At 26.2% G+C, this 13,401-nt stretch overlaps 1 protein-coding gene across 2 annotated transcripts in view; it reads right to left on the bottom strand.

The window, feature by feature from the left end:
• Positions 1–12,042, bottom strand: part of Glut1 (Glucose transporter 1) — a 30,952-nt gene extending 18,910 nt beyond the window's left edge. For both annotated transcript variants that reach the window (XM_067283826.1, XM_067283827.1), the window contains exon 1: positions 11,709–12,042. The gene's annotated coding sequence lies outside the window, so the exon portion shown is untranslated. The remainder of the gene's footprint in view (positions 1–11,708) is intronic.
• Positions 12,043–13,401: the final 1,359 nt, after the last annotated feature.

Raw genomic sequence — 13,401 nt, 5'->3', positions numbered from 1 at the left:
TGATGTAATGCCAAGTGAACTGTCAGATTATTCATCAGGCTGGATTGCAACAAGGCTAATAATTAGCCTTGTTACAGCCCGGCAGTTGGTTTGGCATATATTCATAAAATAGTCTACAAAATTAATCATCATTAAGTTACCTAATTGGAAAATTATTTGTTGCTGCTGGAAAATAGATGTAGAATAAACATTGACATTATTCCAATACATGTTCCATAATCTCTCTTGTTAAGGTACAGAATATTTAATGGCAGATGCTAAACTTTTGTAAGATTAGTAGCTTTAAGAAAGATAGTAATCGCGACTCTCTTACCATATTAAAGATAACGCTGTAACATTGTACATAATGTATCTTTAAAAGTTGTGAAATAAAATAAACTTTTGCAATTATCATTTGTGAGCAGATTAAAATCTGATAAAAACTGTCATAATTAAAAATAACCTGTAATAGATAGCTAGTAAGAGAAATCATTATTTCTTGATGATAAAATTTTCTCCATAAATTATAAAACGTCCAAGGATAAAATTTTCGTCCTGCGAAATAAATTTTTAATGATATTAAAGAGTGGAGCTTTGAACTTTTAAATAAATTATATAAAATAATGATGATAAATTAAGCATAATACATGGTCATTTTTTCATTTTTTCTCCACGAAGAGAGAAAAATGATGATTGTAACAGATGTTATTGTCAAGAAAATAAGGAGTTGAAGCTAATTCCAATATGTTATATATTTATAGGTGATGAACTCAATTAAAAAATCATTGATTTTTAATATCAATCAATCAGTATATGAAACATATAGTGTGTTCCTTGATAAAAATCCTTAAATGTTATTTTATTATGTGATAAAAATCACACTAAATAATTTTCTTCTGTGTAAAAATTGAAAAATCTATAAATGCAACAATAGTTCTCATAATTTAATCATAACAGTTATGAAACAAAGAAACTTGGAGGTAGAAATCACAAGTCTTTTCCTCTGGGAAAGGCTTCATATTTGATTTAGAAGTAGCATTGTGATTGATTATGGAAATTGTCTTACATTTTTAAAAAGAATTTCTCAAAATTTAAATCTGTTTTGATAGTCAAAATATAGCTTGAAATTTACATAAAAAGTTAGCACATTTCTCTTTCATATTTAATCTGATAATTTGCTATGGAGAAGGTCCCATTAAAACCCGATCCCATTTTATCTGGATAATTTTTTCAAAATTCTCTTATAATAAAATAGCATTCCTTCCATTTTAATACACTTTAATAATTAGCAAATTTTTTAGACTATCCATCACTTCCTTTCTTCAAGACTATGCAGTTTCTATATAAAATAACTTCGTGGATAAACTATTTTATTAACACCAATAGACAGTGCTCTTAAAATAATTTTCTCTGGTAAGAATCAGGTGCAAGAAGATAATTATTTCTTTCAACTAAGATGAAGCTTCAATCCAACAATTTTTACAAGTGTATAAAATCCATGTAGAATATTGTTATTAGTAATTTGATATAGAGTTACTCAAGTGCTAAAAAAATGCAATTTTATCAAGCTATATTCTGGCATCTGAGCTTTAAATACAATTATTATTGCAATATTGGCATGATAAAGTTACCACTATTATACTAAATCATAAGAGGTATGTATATTCATAGATAGAAGTCTACTTTATCATTATCACAAATGTTTTCAAACCATGTTCAATGTTTAATTAAATTGAATTGAATGTCTAATCTACAAAAAAATCAGATGATTATGAAATTGGACAATATGAAAACATTTCTGATCAAGATAAACTATACATTTCTATATTTGAGTTCCTGTTATGAGTAGATAATATTTCCCATTTTAATTATTTCTATAATATACATTAGATTTAATTAAATATCATCAATTTAAATCAAACTGAATCAGAATATAGACCTAATTCACACGGCACAGCAATTCTATTTAAATTAAACACAGCAAATGACCAGAACTGAATCATTAGTCTGTACTATCAATTAAAAAACAGTTTTGAAAGCTGTTTAATTTATATCAAATTGGACATTTTCAATAACTTTTTTTTTAATGATTTATATTGAATGCACTGGGTGACATGGCACAATTTTGGTTATGGGTGACAATTTTGATCATAACTAACTTCTTACCGCATTTCATTACTGCTGTATATTTTGAAACAAATGACAGATAATTTAATTTCAAAATAATTTAATTAAAACTTTACAGTGTGTGCTATTTATTTTATAAATGAATATGTATAATTTGACTGTCTCAGATTTATAGAACAACCAAATAAAATTTTCATTTATTAATTGAAGGTCAAATAATTCTTCAAGGAGAAAGAAAATGATTATATGAAATGCATTTCATAATTTTTTTTTAGAAGTGAAATAATTTTACTGAACTTCATGTAATACACATTGGTATAGCTTAAAGATTCAATATATTTACTGTAGTTGAAAGCATAAATCACAGAACTGCTAAAGCCCAATTGTTAGTTGTTAAATGAAAAAACTTTGCTTTATTGATTATAATCTGTTTATAATTAATCAATTATAACTTTAAGTTTTATACTTTAAAAACTAAATAATGCATGAAAATCTTTTAATAATAATTTTTAAATTAATTTAATTTATAGTAGTATTTATGAAGGAGGTACAGCTTAAAAAGACAGCAGTTAAAATTATAATTTTAGAATTATAAAACATTAAACTTCTTAATGGCATAAAAATTTCATTAATTAAAAGCTAAACTCATCTTTAATAACATTCTTTTTTGCAATTGCAATTAATTATCTTTCAGAGTTTAATTAATAATAAAACTTCAGATGAAATCTCAAGTCTTATAATTAATTAATAACATAGAATAGATAAAGGTAAATATTGGTTTTCTGTACAATGCATACAATTTATTTTTTTTAAAATCTTTCTGGTTTAAATCATTGATACCTGTAGAAGATGGCCATGAAATCATGCCCTCTTCTATAATTGTATGTCAAAACATTGTCTTAATTATTGTTTAGTTAATTATGTTTTTTAAAAATAAAACTAAAATTTAATTTTTGAAATGTCTTTTTGTTCCATAAGCATTAACAGGACTTTTCATTCTCATCCTTTTGGTGGGCCTACAATGACTGGATGATAAAAAGGTAGAGACGAATATACCTGGGCCAAACTTCTTATGAAAACCACCGAGGTTCTGATTTGGATTTGATTCTGAATCTCTCAAAGCAGAAGGAAGGCTTCTTTACTACCTCAGCCATTGTTATGGTTGTTTGACGTCACAAATTAGAGTCAATCTAAATTTCTTTTCAAAAGTGATGTATTGGTACATATGATTACAGAAAACTTTAAAACAAAATAATTCAAAGATTTCCAGAATAATAAAGTACATTAAAAATAACCTACCATAACAGCAGTACTGTAACTAGCTTTTTATGTACCTTGTGTAAGATTTTATTTTTGGCTCCCCCTTTTTTGGAAAAAATATAAAAACAGATATAATAGAAATGGTCAGTTAATTTTTAACCAAAAATATTACAGAACTGGCTCCTACGGCAGCAAAAATTAAAATATAATACTGATAATTTTTTTGATATCTATTTTAGAACCCCTTTTATCTTGGGACCTGAGCCTTTGCACTCATTACACATGCATAACTACAGCTTGCATATCATACAGATATAATGCAAATATAATAATAATTTTAGTTCAGAAAGGACAACTAAAATGTAGAAATTTTTATTTAAAAAATATAAATCCAATTAAATTTAAATGGATTGATGGGAGATGGAAATGCAACACATAGGTGATCTTCCAGGGAAAAATGCCTCCTGAAAGAATTTTTATGGAAAACTGGCCTTCTACTTAGGCATTACACACAAAAAAATTCCACAGAGCCAGTCCTTTGGTCAGGCACAAACATACAATTACTAGTGTTCAGTGGTGTTATCCACTTATCCACTAGTGGGCCTTAAAATGGAATGGGAATTACAACATGGAAGATCAAAGAGCAAAATTTTAATTATTAAATCTCAAAATACAATTTAATACAATTTTTTACATACTACTATGATAATAAAGCACAGTCCTATATCACACAACTGCATTTAAATTAATTAATAAAGAAACATTAGAAAACAAACATGAAGTCCAGGAAAATCTTTTTACTCAATAAAAGTTGTTCAGGACCATTTTTCTCAATAATAAGTTTCTCAATAAACAGATAATGTAAAGTAGTTTCTCAATTTTTATTAGTTAAAAGTGTCTTCAATTTATACTGTGTAATCATCAAACTTATATTTTTATTATTATGAAGCAATATATTAGATATTTTCAACCTATTGAAGGCCTTTCAAGTAGTATTAATATAGAGTAAATTGGAATTTGTTAACATATATTTATTTAACGGACATTGTATTTTTCAATTTTTTTAGGTTTTTTGAACACTTATTACATTAGCAATAAATCCAGTATAGAATAATAAAGGTATAATATTAATAAGGGTTAATAGAGAGATGGAAGAGGCGTTTTGAATTTTATAATATTCTTTATAGAAACTTCCAAAGATTAATTCTTACAATATTAACTCCTGTTGATTAAGATATAACAATTTAAAGAAAATAATAAAAATGTTATAAAATTTATGAAAGGATTAAAAATTTTGTTTAAGTTTCTTCTATCAAATAATATTAAGCAAAATAAACTTAAGCTATAAAATTTTTCAATTAATACCATATTTTAAATGATAATTGATTTTAAGATTAAATATAATACTTTATTATATTATAAAGATTAAATTTGAAACCAAACAATACATATATATTGGTTCAATAGTTTAAATGTGTATCCTTGCAATTACTCTTATGCATTTATTAAACAGTTGCAACAACCCATTAAAGCCTGTGTGACTTGGCACCACCCAAATTTCCAAACGAGTGAATTACCAACTGAAGATGTCACAAAACTCCACCCAACTTACTACTTTGGCACCTTCAATAATGAAGTTATCATATCACAAGGTTTTTTTTTAATCAATGAAACTACAAAAACAATGTTTTTTTTTTCTCTAAATACAGCATCACCATCATCAATGTGCTGGTGCTGATGATGAGGATTAATTATAACAAGGTTGCAAAATAAGTTTGGCATTTAAAAAAATTTACATTTATGACATAAGAATCTAGTGAAACAGAAAATGTATTTTTTAGTATAAAATCTTTGGCATTGTAAAAAAACTATACTTTTTTTTTACATGAATATATTATTATTAATCTATTTTTATCTAGAGATTACTGGGTGCAACCCAAGATTGTAATCTAAATTTTTTTTCACAAGATCTTACAACAGAAAATCATGTGTAATATTTCTAATATTGTACTACATCAAATTAAAAATGTACTTTTTTACAAATTGCCAAATTTAAAACTGGGATGCATCTTAAATTAGAAATTCTTAAATTTGGGACATTCTTCACCACTCTTTGATGTTTTTGTTCTCATTTCTGACAATTTTATTTTAAATGCACTATTAACATTTCTATCCATTAATAAATTTACTTATTTCTTATTAACATCTAAATTTTTCTAAATTTTATTTTTTAAATTGGGATACATCTTAAATTTGAAGTAATTAATATACTGTACGCTCTTAACAAGTAGGAGGTTTAATACAGTTGATAACTTATAACCAAACATATTATTTTTTTTAATATAAACATGGAATATCTAAATAAAAAATTTTTCAGTCATTGCTTCATCCTAGAACATTATCAAAAATGCAGATGAGATTATCGTCAGTCAATAACCAGTATTTGTGTTACACTGATAAACATAATTTTTATATTTTCTAACTCAGTTCAAAGTGTTTGAGAAGTTATCAGCTACAGAGAGAAGAGATTCTCGTAATAATAAAAAAACATTGTTTATTAGGTAAATATTGACGTGAAAGACAAGAATAAAGTTTCTGTAATGAAAAATAGTAATTCATTTCCATGTTTACAATATTTGATAAAATTTCTTATACTATTCATGTTGCTTCTGTAGCCTATTAAATTATTATAATGTTATTAAATTATGCATAGCATTGTACCAGATAATTAAACAATTATCATTTTTTTCCATAACTAAAATATGTCATTGGAAATGAAAAGTTGATAAATAATTCTATGCCATTATTTATTTTATTTTATGTTCTATTCAAATTATATACTTTTGTTTAAATAACATATCTATCTCATGTAATATGTAGTTTCTACATTTTAAATTAAATAATACATGTTTTATGACTATTGACAATTTGACAGATCTAATGTATTCACATAAAAAAAAACAAAATATCAATTTTAATTAACTGTAATACATATACATTTGTATTATTGTAATTAATTTTGCTTCATTCTTTGCATTATCTAATATACTTTATGTAAAATATTCTGTTAATTATGTAACAAGAAGTGAAATTTCATATTTCATGAAGTAATGGTATTCAATTATCAATATAATTATAAAACAAGCAAATTATTTATTGTGACATTGTTGAGCTGCAATTTTTAATTATATTTTAATTTAAAGATTAATTGGGATCTTCAGCCACTACACTTTCCACATATAGTCTTGAATTTCATCTATCTAACTCTGTTATTGAGAACAAACAATGGAGAGACAGGCAATAGTAGAAATTTATAGGTCTGCAATTTGAAAATTGCAGCCCAATTATTATTATTTTTTCATAATTTTTCATCTGCCTGTAACATATGGCCTGTTTATTTTAGTTATCACAATTTAATTTTTAAGTAGATTTTATTCAATAAGTTGACAATAAATAATTAAAAATATCTGAAAATTCGATAAAAACTTATTCCTGTTGTTCACTATAACGTGTAGATAGCTAACTGTAGCATATACAATGTAGTATTAATAAAAGTTTTATAAATACTTTCCCCAATATACTGAAAATACTTCAAGAAAACTTACATTTTTAAGTTTTATTTATAAAGAAGATACTTAAATTACTCTTTAATAAAAAAGATATGTTTTAACTACAATTATTATAATTTTCTGATATATTGGTTTGCAAGTTCTTCCTATTAATCTATACATAGCATATTATTTATATAACACAAGGTTATACTAAATAATTTAAACACCTGCAAATAATAATTTATTTTTATGTGTAAACCATTATCTATTCTAATTATTATTGATTTTAACTACAATAAAAATACATTTCTATACTCAATTATTCAATGTATATTGTAACTAATGACAATTTCACATTTTCATTAATCAAAATTTGAAGAAAATTAATAAACATTTTAAATTTTTTATTATCCTGTACTCAAAAATTTAATACAGAAATGAACTATTTAACTAATTAAGCTAAAGAATATCTATCATCATCATTTAGTTTTTATACCTGGATCTACCATGATTTTTATTGTATTCAGTAATCAATAAAAATCATTAGATTGATTATACTATGAGAATGTTCAACAGTAATTTAAAAAGTGTTTTTTTTATATCTCAACTAGTTTTCATTTAAATTAAATGCCTTCTATTGGGAGCTATCCATTAATTATGTGTACAGCTTTTGAGCCATGTACACTCTGTTGTGAACAATGATATATTTTTGGCAACCCTCTTTAATTATACATATAATAATTTAAGGAAATTTGAAGAAATGGCTAAAGTTTTGCAAATATTTTCTAACTGATAGTTTATTCACGTGACTAGTAAGTAGGCTTATAAAAATAAATTTTTATGCCGCTGATATTACTAAAAATGTCTACGTAGACAATGCCTCAATCCCCTCCCATCACGTACAATAATATACTGTATTTTTTGCAACTTTCCCTCCCTTCAACTGTACTTACATTTAATGGACAGCCCTTTATAACAAGCTTGTCCTTTTGTCTTCTAATTCTGTTATCTCAATAGAAAAAATTTGTCTAGCATTCATCTCCTTGATTAAACAAACTTGCAGGTTGTTGATACAACCTATTAATAGATAACTGGAGCATTCTTCACAAAATACTACAATCATTATAACTTATAGTTTATTACTATAAACAAAAGTAATGATGATTGTGGTATTTTGTGAAGAATGATCTAGTTAGGTAAAAAAATAGCCAATCTACATTTATACAGCAGCACAAGAACATATCTTTAGTCTTAAACATCCATACTAAAAACTTACACAAGAATATTTTACCTGATAAAATAATTTTTCTGCTAACCTATTCAGTTAACAACACTTGACTGTTCCTTTTTATGTATTATCCAATATTTAATCAAGAATGAGAACAGATAATTTTGTCAAATATCTGACTGAATTTTGAACCCTGATTTAACAACCCAACAATTGTTAACATTTGAAAGTTAATTACCAATTCCAAAATATTTCTGATAGTGTAAATGTTTTTTGTAATTATATTTATTATATATTATACTATTTATATAACAATCACTTAAAATTTCTATATAAAAGTCAAAATATCTATATATGTTAGGTAAAGGCTTCTATACCATTTAGCATATCTGCACCAAATTCGCCATGAATATTCTTTGACACTCTAGAAAAAATACTGCAAATAGTCTCCAACCTCCAACTATCCTTAAAGCCAACCTCTTAACTTAAGCTGGAACAATTTTTTCTATTTTGTGTTTCATTATTGTAAATACTCAGGTCAATAAATGTACAGTACATTTTAGTGATTAAGACTATAGTTTTATTACTATCTCCCTACTTCACCAATTCCCTACCCCCTCAAAGGCACAAGAAACACCAGGCACATGCAACTAGTATTTTACAAAAACTACAGGATTCAAAATATTTGTATAAGACTTCAAAGCTTTCTAATGTTTTGATTTTATTACTTTTGTACTAATAAACTATATTTATGTTTTTCTTAATTCTTTAAATTAATAAGAAAATTAATTAAAATTATGTATACATTTATAGATGATCTTTAGTCTTATAATTGAGAATTTCTATACTTTATGTTTTCCATTCATTGAATAATTTCAATTTAATCTAATAAATTTAATGGTTTAGTTTGTAATTAAAAGGGAAATTTGAATTTAATGCTGTAGATTTGATTTTCATTATATTAAACTTTGATGATTAATGCAGTGTCAATTAAAAATTTAATATGATGATACTTCTAACTAGGAAACAGTATTACCAATGAGATTAAACAAATCATTATAAAAGCTATCAATACATTATTTTGCTGATAAACAGCATACACATTTACAAATTCATTATTTATGCAGAATCAAAGATTTGCATTTTGTATGCCTCAAAATATATACTGTATTTTATGGACTATAAGACACACTTTTTTCTTTGAAAAATTGCCTTCAAAATTCAGGTGAGTCTTATACTCCGTAGCGTCTTATAGGTATTTTTTAAAAAAAATTGCTTAAAAATTAAGGTGCGTCTTATAGTCCGTAAAATACGGTAATAATATTTTCTGATATCTTAATCTAGAATTTTTTTAACATTACGAAACTTTCTTTAGATTCTTTATCAGGTTCTTTACAATTAAATATAAAAATGTCATTTTTAATTCCATGTTTTGATTATCATCATATTTACTTTTTACAAAGAGATTTCATTATTTAGCTTGTTCATTATCATAATAAATGTCATTCTTCCTTATAGATGAACGCATTAATAATTATGAATGTCACATTACCAACAAATATGTTAATTTACACTTATTCATCAATACTGTATATACTCTAGTAAAAGTTGATTTTAAATCTAAGATCAACCAAATGTAAGTAATAAAATAATAACTTGTAATTAAAACTGGTGAATTTATTTTTTTAAGTGGATTATAAAAAGTATTTGCTTTACATAAAAAGGGTCTATCATGCATTGCGACAGTTTCTTTAATATACTTTTATATGCAAAGTGGATGATATTAGCTTAAAAGTACATCATTTTTATTATTACATGTCATTAACTTCCTTTGTTATTTTATGGACTAGAAAGAAGTTTGCCAAGGTGGGTTTGGCCAAAATCCAATTTTTTTTAAATTTTTTTTTATAACTGAAATTAAGATTATAAATTACAGTTAAAATTTCACAGGAGCTACATTTTATATAAAATTTATGATAGCATTTTGTACTTTCTGTAGTTTAATTATTCACAATTGACTTCCACTTGAAATTCTTTGAAATAAATGAAACTAATTGTATAAAAATCTCACATCTATCTTTAATTAAAGATAAATTATTGTATTTTATTCTGTGTATTCATAGAATGACTTTATTGGAACTCTTGAAGAACATTAACCTACTTATATTCTACTAATTTTATGTCTCTTTTCATAAGTAAATGTATTTTTTATAGTCGTTTACATAGGAAATGCAAATATCTTTCATGCTCGAGACTAGCCAAATAAATTGTTTTATGTAAAATAATTATTATTGAACAAATTTATCAAAAAGAGAAAACTTGTTTTGTTTAGAAACTTAATTAAATTTAAAATGTATGAAATTTAAATTTGAACTCACTTTCTAAATTAAATCATTTACAATTCATATTCAAACTATAAAAAAAAGAGAAACTCTGTAGAAATTAAAGGACCGATGCCAAAAACAGACTCTAATTAAAAAAATTTAAATTTTATTGAATATAGTACTTAATTACATAAAATACCACATTAATCATTCTTCACGAACGTAAGACTTTTTGCAATTATAAAACAACTCAGAGTAACCTACTCAAATTATCCGATTTGTCCTCGTACATCATTTGCAACTGCTCAACCGAATCTTATGGCATGCTATTTTCTACGATATCAATAACAGATGTAGAGAATTGGCTAAAGTTGTCGAGTCATGCAGAGCAGTTGTAATACTTTCAATAATAAAAAAATACAATAACTATTACTATTATTATTAAAACTACATAAACGGCATGGGACATAAAATTCAATATCTAAAATCAATTTTATTAATAAAAATCGTAATTTGCTACAAATTCTAAAATTATAAACATGCGAAAACAGGAAGGAAACCACAATTTCCTGTATAATTATATAGAACTATGCACGTGTATCAGACGTTAATACTCTATCAATAAACTGAAACACATGCAAATAATACGGTAACATAATACATTCATTTTAAATCATAAACACGTGGAAAAATTAATTAAACTGCCGATAAATATTATAAATTTATTGAATAATTCTTGTAACATAAATAATTTATCTACAACACTGACTTTTTAAATTCTAGCAGCTCAAAATCAATATATCACCTAGTCCCATAAGAGAATAAGCCAGTTTATGCAATACTTAAGCATATACTTACGTATCGAGAATAGCATCTTTTGGCATTAAAAAGCATAATTAAATTCAACTTTTAAAAATGTTTCTCATGTAAATTATAATATAGTGCAAAATTCGATAAGCAATTGTAACAAAAATATTATATGCCGATTATATTAAGAAAATATTGCGATAATTAGTAAATATAATGCATTTTATGCAACGTATTTGCTGCAAACTCGTCATGCAGCAACAGTACATGGCATCAATGTATCTAACGAATGGCACTATAAGCAGAGGAAGTTGATCTGAGCATCATGCACTCATACTATTCATAGAATTAAAATGCTCAAGCATAAACTGAACAGAGGAAAAATATAGTAAGATAATAATTGAAACTTACTGTTAAAACAAAAGGGATTACCTATATAGACGACTTCTGATAACTGTATCTTTCTTTGGATTCTTGTTTACACTTTTATAAAACAATATACGGTATCAAACCGACATGAATGAATATTTCTTGGGTTTCGAACCGACACGCAGGATGTCTCAATGCCGAAACATTTCTATCGAATTTCTCCAGTCAAAATTGTACATGACTTTAATTAAATGTATGCGTTAAACTTTATGATGACATTTCATTGTTCGAAATGCTTATATTTAGAGTAAATTTAATAATTTGACATTTTTCTATCTAGCAAATACTCACCGACCGAACTCACATGATGGAAGACGGACTTTTGTCAAAATTTTCATCGATATCCATTTAAACACAGTTGGAGATTTATTATAATTCTTGCTTTTTCGGTAAACTGTTATGTACTAATAAATTTTATAAATAAAAATGTATTAATTTAATGATATCGCTATGAAATGCTTTAATTAAAATTTTATATCTAATATAAATAAATTCAATCGTGTTTAATAAATACCACTTTGTAGAGAGCGTCGCCTGTTAACAACTGGATAAGCAAACCAATGACGTAGCTCGTTTCATATGAAACGGACTTTGTCATTGGGTATCTTATCCAGCTGCATTAAAGCTGCTTTACTAGGCAAGGAGCTCTTCATTTTTAATATTATGGTTACCTGTATAAAGCTGCTCATCATCGTTTTATTATATACAATTAAAACTCAAATATCGATAATCATAAATGTTATTGATGATAGATTTTCTAGGGGAAACGTAATAAAACGCGACAAATATGTTTTTGATTGTTTTTTGAAATATCATTCATTGTTTTTCTGAACCTATTACCAAATGTTGTTATAAATTTAGCAATATTTCAAATGGATACAAAGACAAATCTTTGACACGCAATTTAACAAATGGATCAAATGGATACCGTAGAATATAGACACTGTCACGAAAGGTTACAACAGTCTATAGGGTCATTCAAATATAAAGTACCAATGTCAGATGGCCGAGCGATTAAGGTGACACCCTACCTCTCTGGAAAACTCGAAGGAATCCCAGGAATTTTTCGGGACATGGAGCGATATATCGACTTCATCCCTCACTTCCTGCACTATTGTGGATTTTGCTGAGACCACGATGAGTATGAAAAAAGGCCCTTTTAATACCTACAAGGCGAAAAGAGTTTTTTTTAAAAAAAAACCTTTTTATACCTGCGGACTGGCAGAAGGCTAAAGATAAATTTTCTTAGACTTAAAAACTGCTTAGACGCGGGTGAAGCGCCTTAACAAGATACTGGTTACTGTGTATTGCAATGATGTTGCTTTCCTTCGCACATCGATAATTCGCTCTCAAGTCTCGCGCGGTCTCAATGAAATTTGAAGTTTTACTACATGTCACCGAGCTGACGCAATACTGCAAGGCCTACTAATAAGTTAAATATACAGCTGGGTGCTTCTTTCCAGCTTTTTTAAATGTAAAACAGATAAACCTTAAAGTGGATGAGGCTTTATTTACATTTATTACAATAGGACCTATTTGGGCAATATTTATTTACCTCAATCATTTGGCAGAAGCATAAAAAAATACAAAATTATTGCCAAAAGTTGTTAGTACTTTGGCATTATTATTAAGTACAGGGAATTTGAAAAGTATCTGTTTTTCAGGCCATATCGAAAACGAAGCGAATTTTGAAAAG

This window comes from Centruroides vittatus, unplaced genomic scaffold (assembly GCF_030686945.1).
Source record: "Centruroides vittatus isolate TY-2023 unplaced genomic scaffold, ASM3068694v2 scaffold_1015, whole genome shotgun sequence".
NCBI lineage: Eukaryota > Metazoa > Arthropoda > Arachnida > Scorpiones > Buthidae > Centruroides > Centruroides vittatus.
This window is presented reverse-complemented; position numbering and strand designations above follow the sequence as displayed.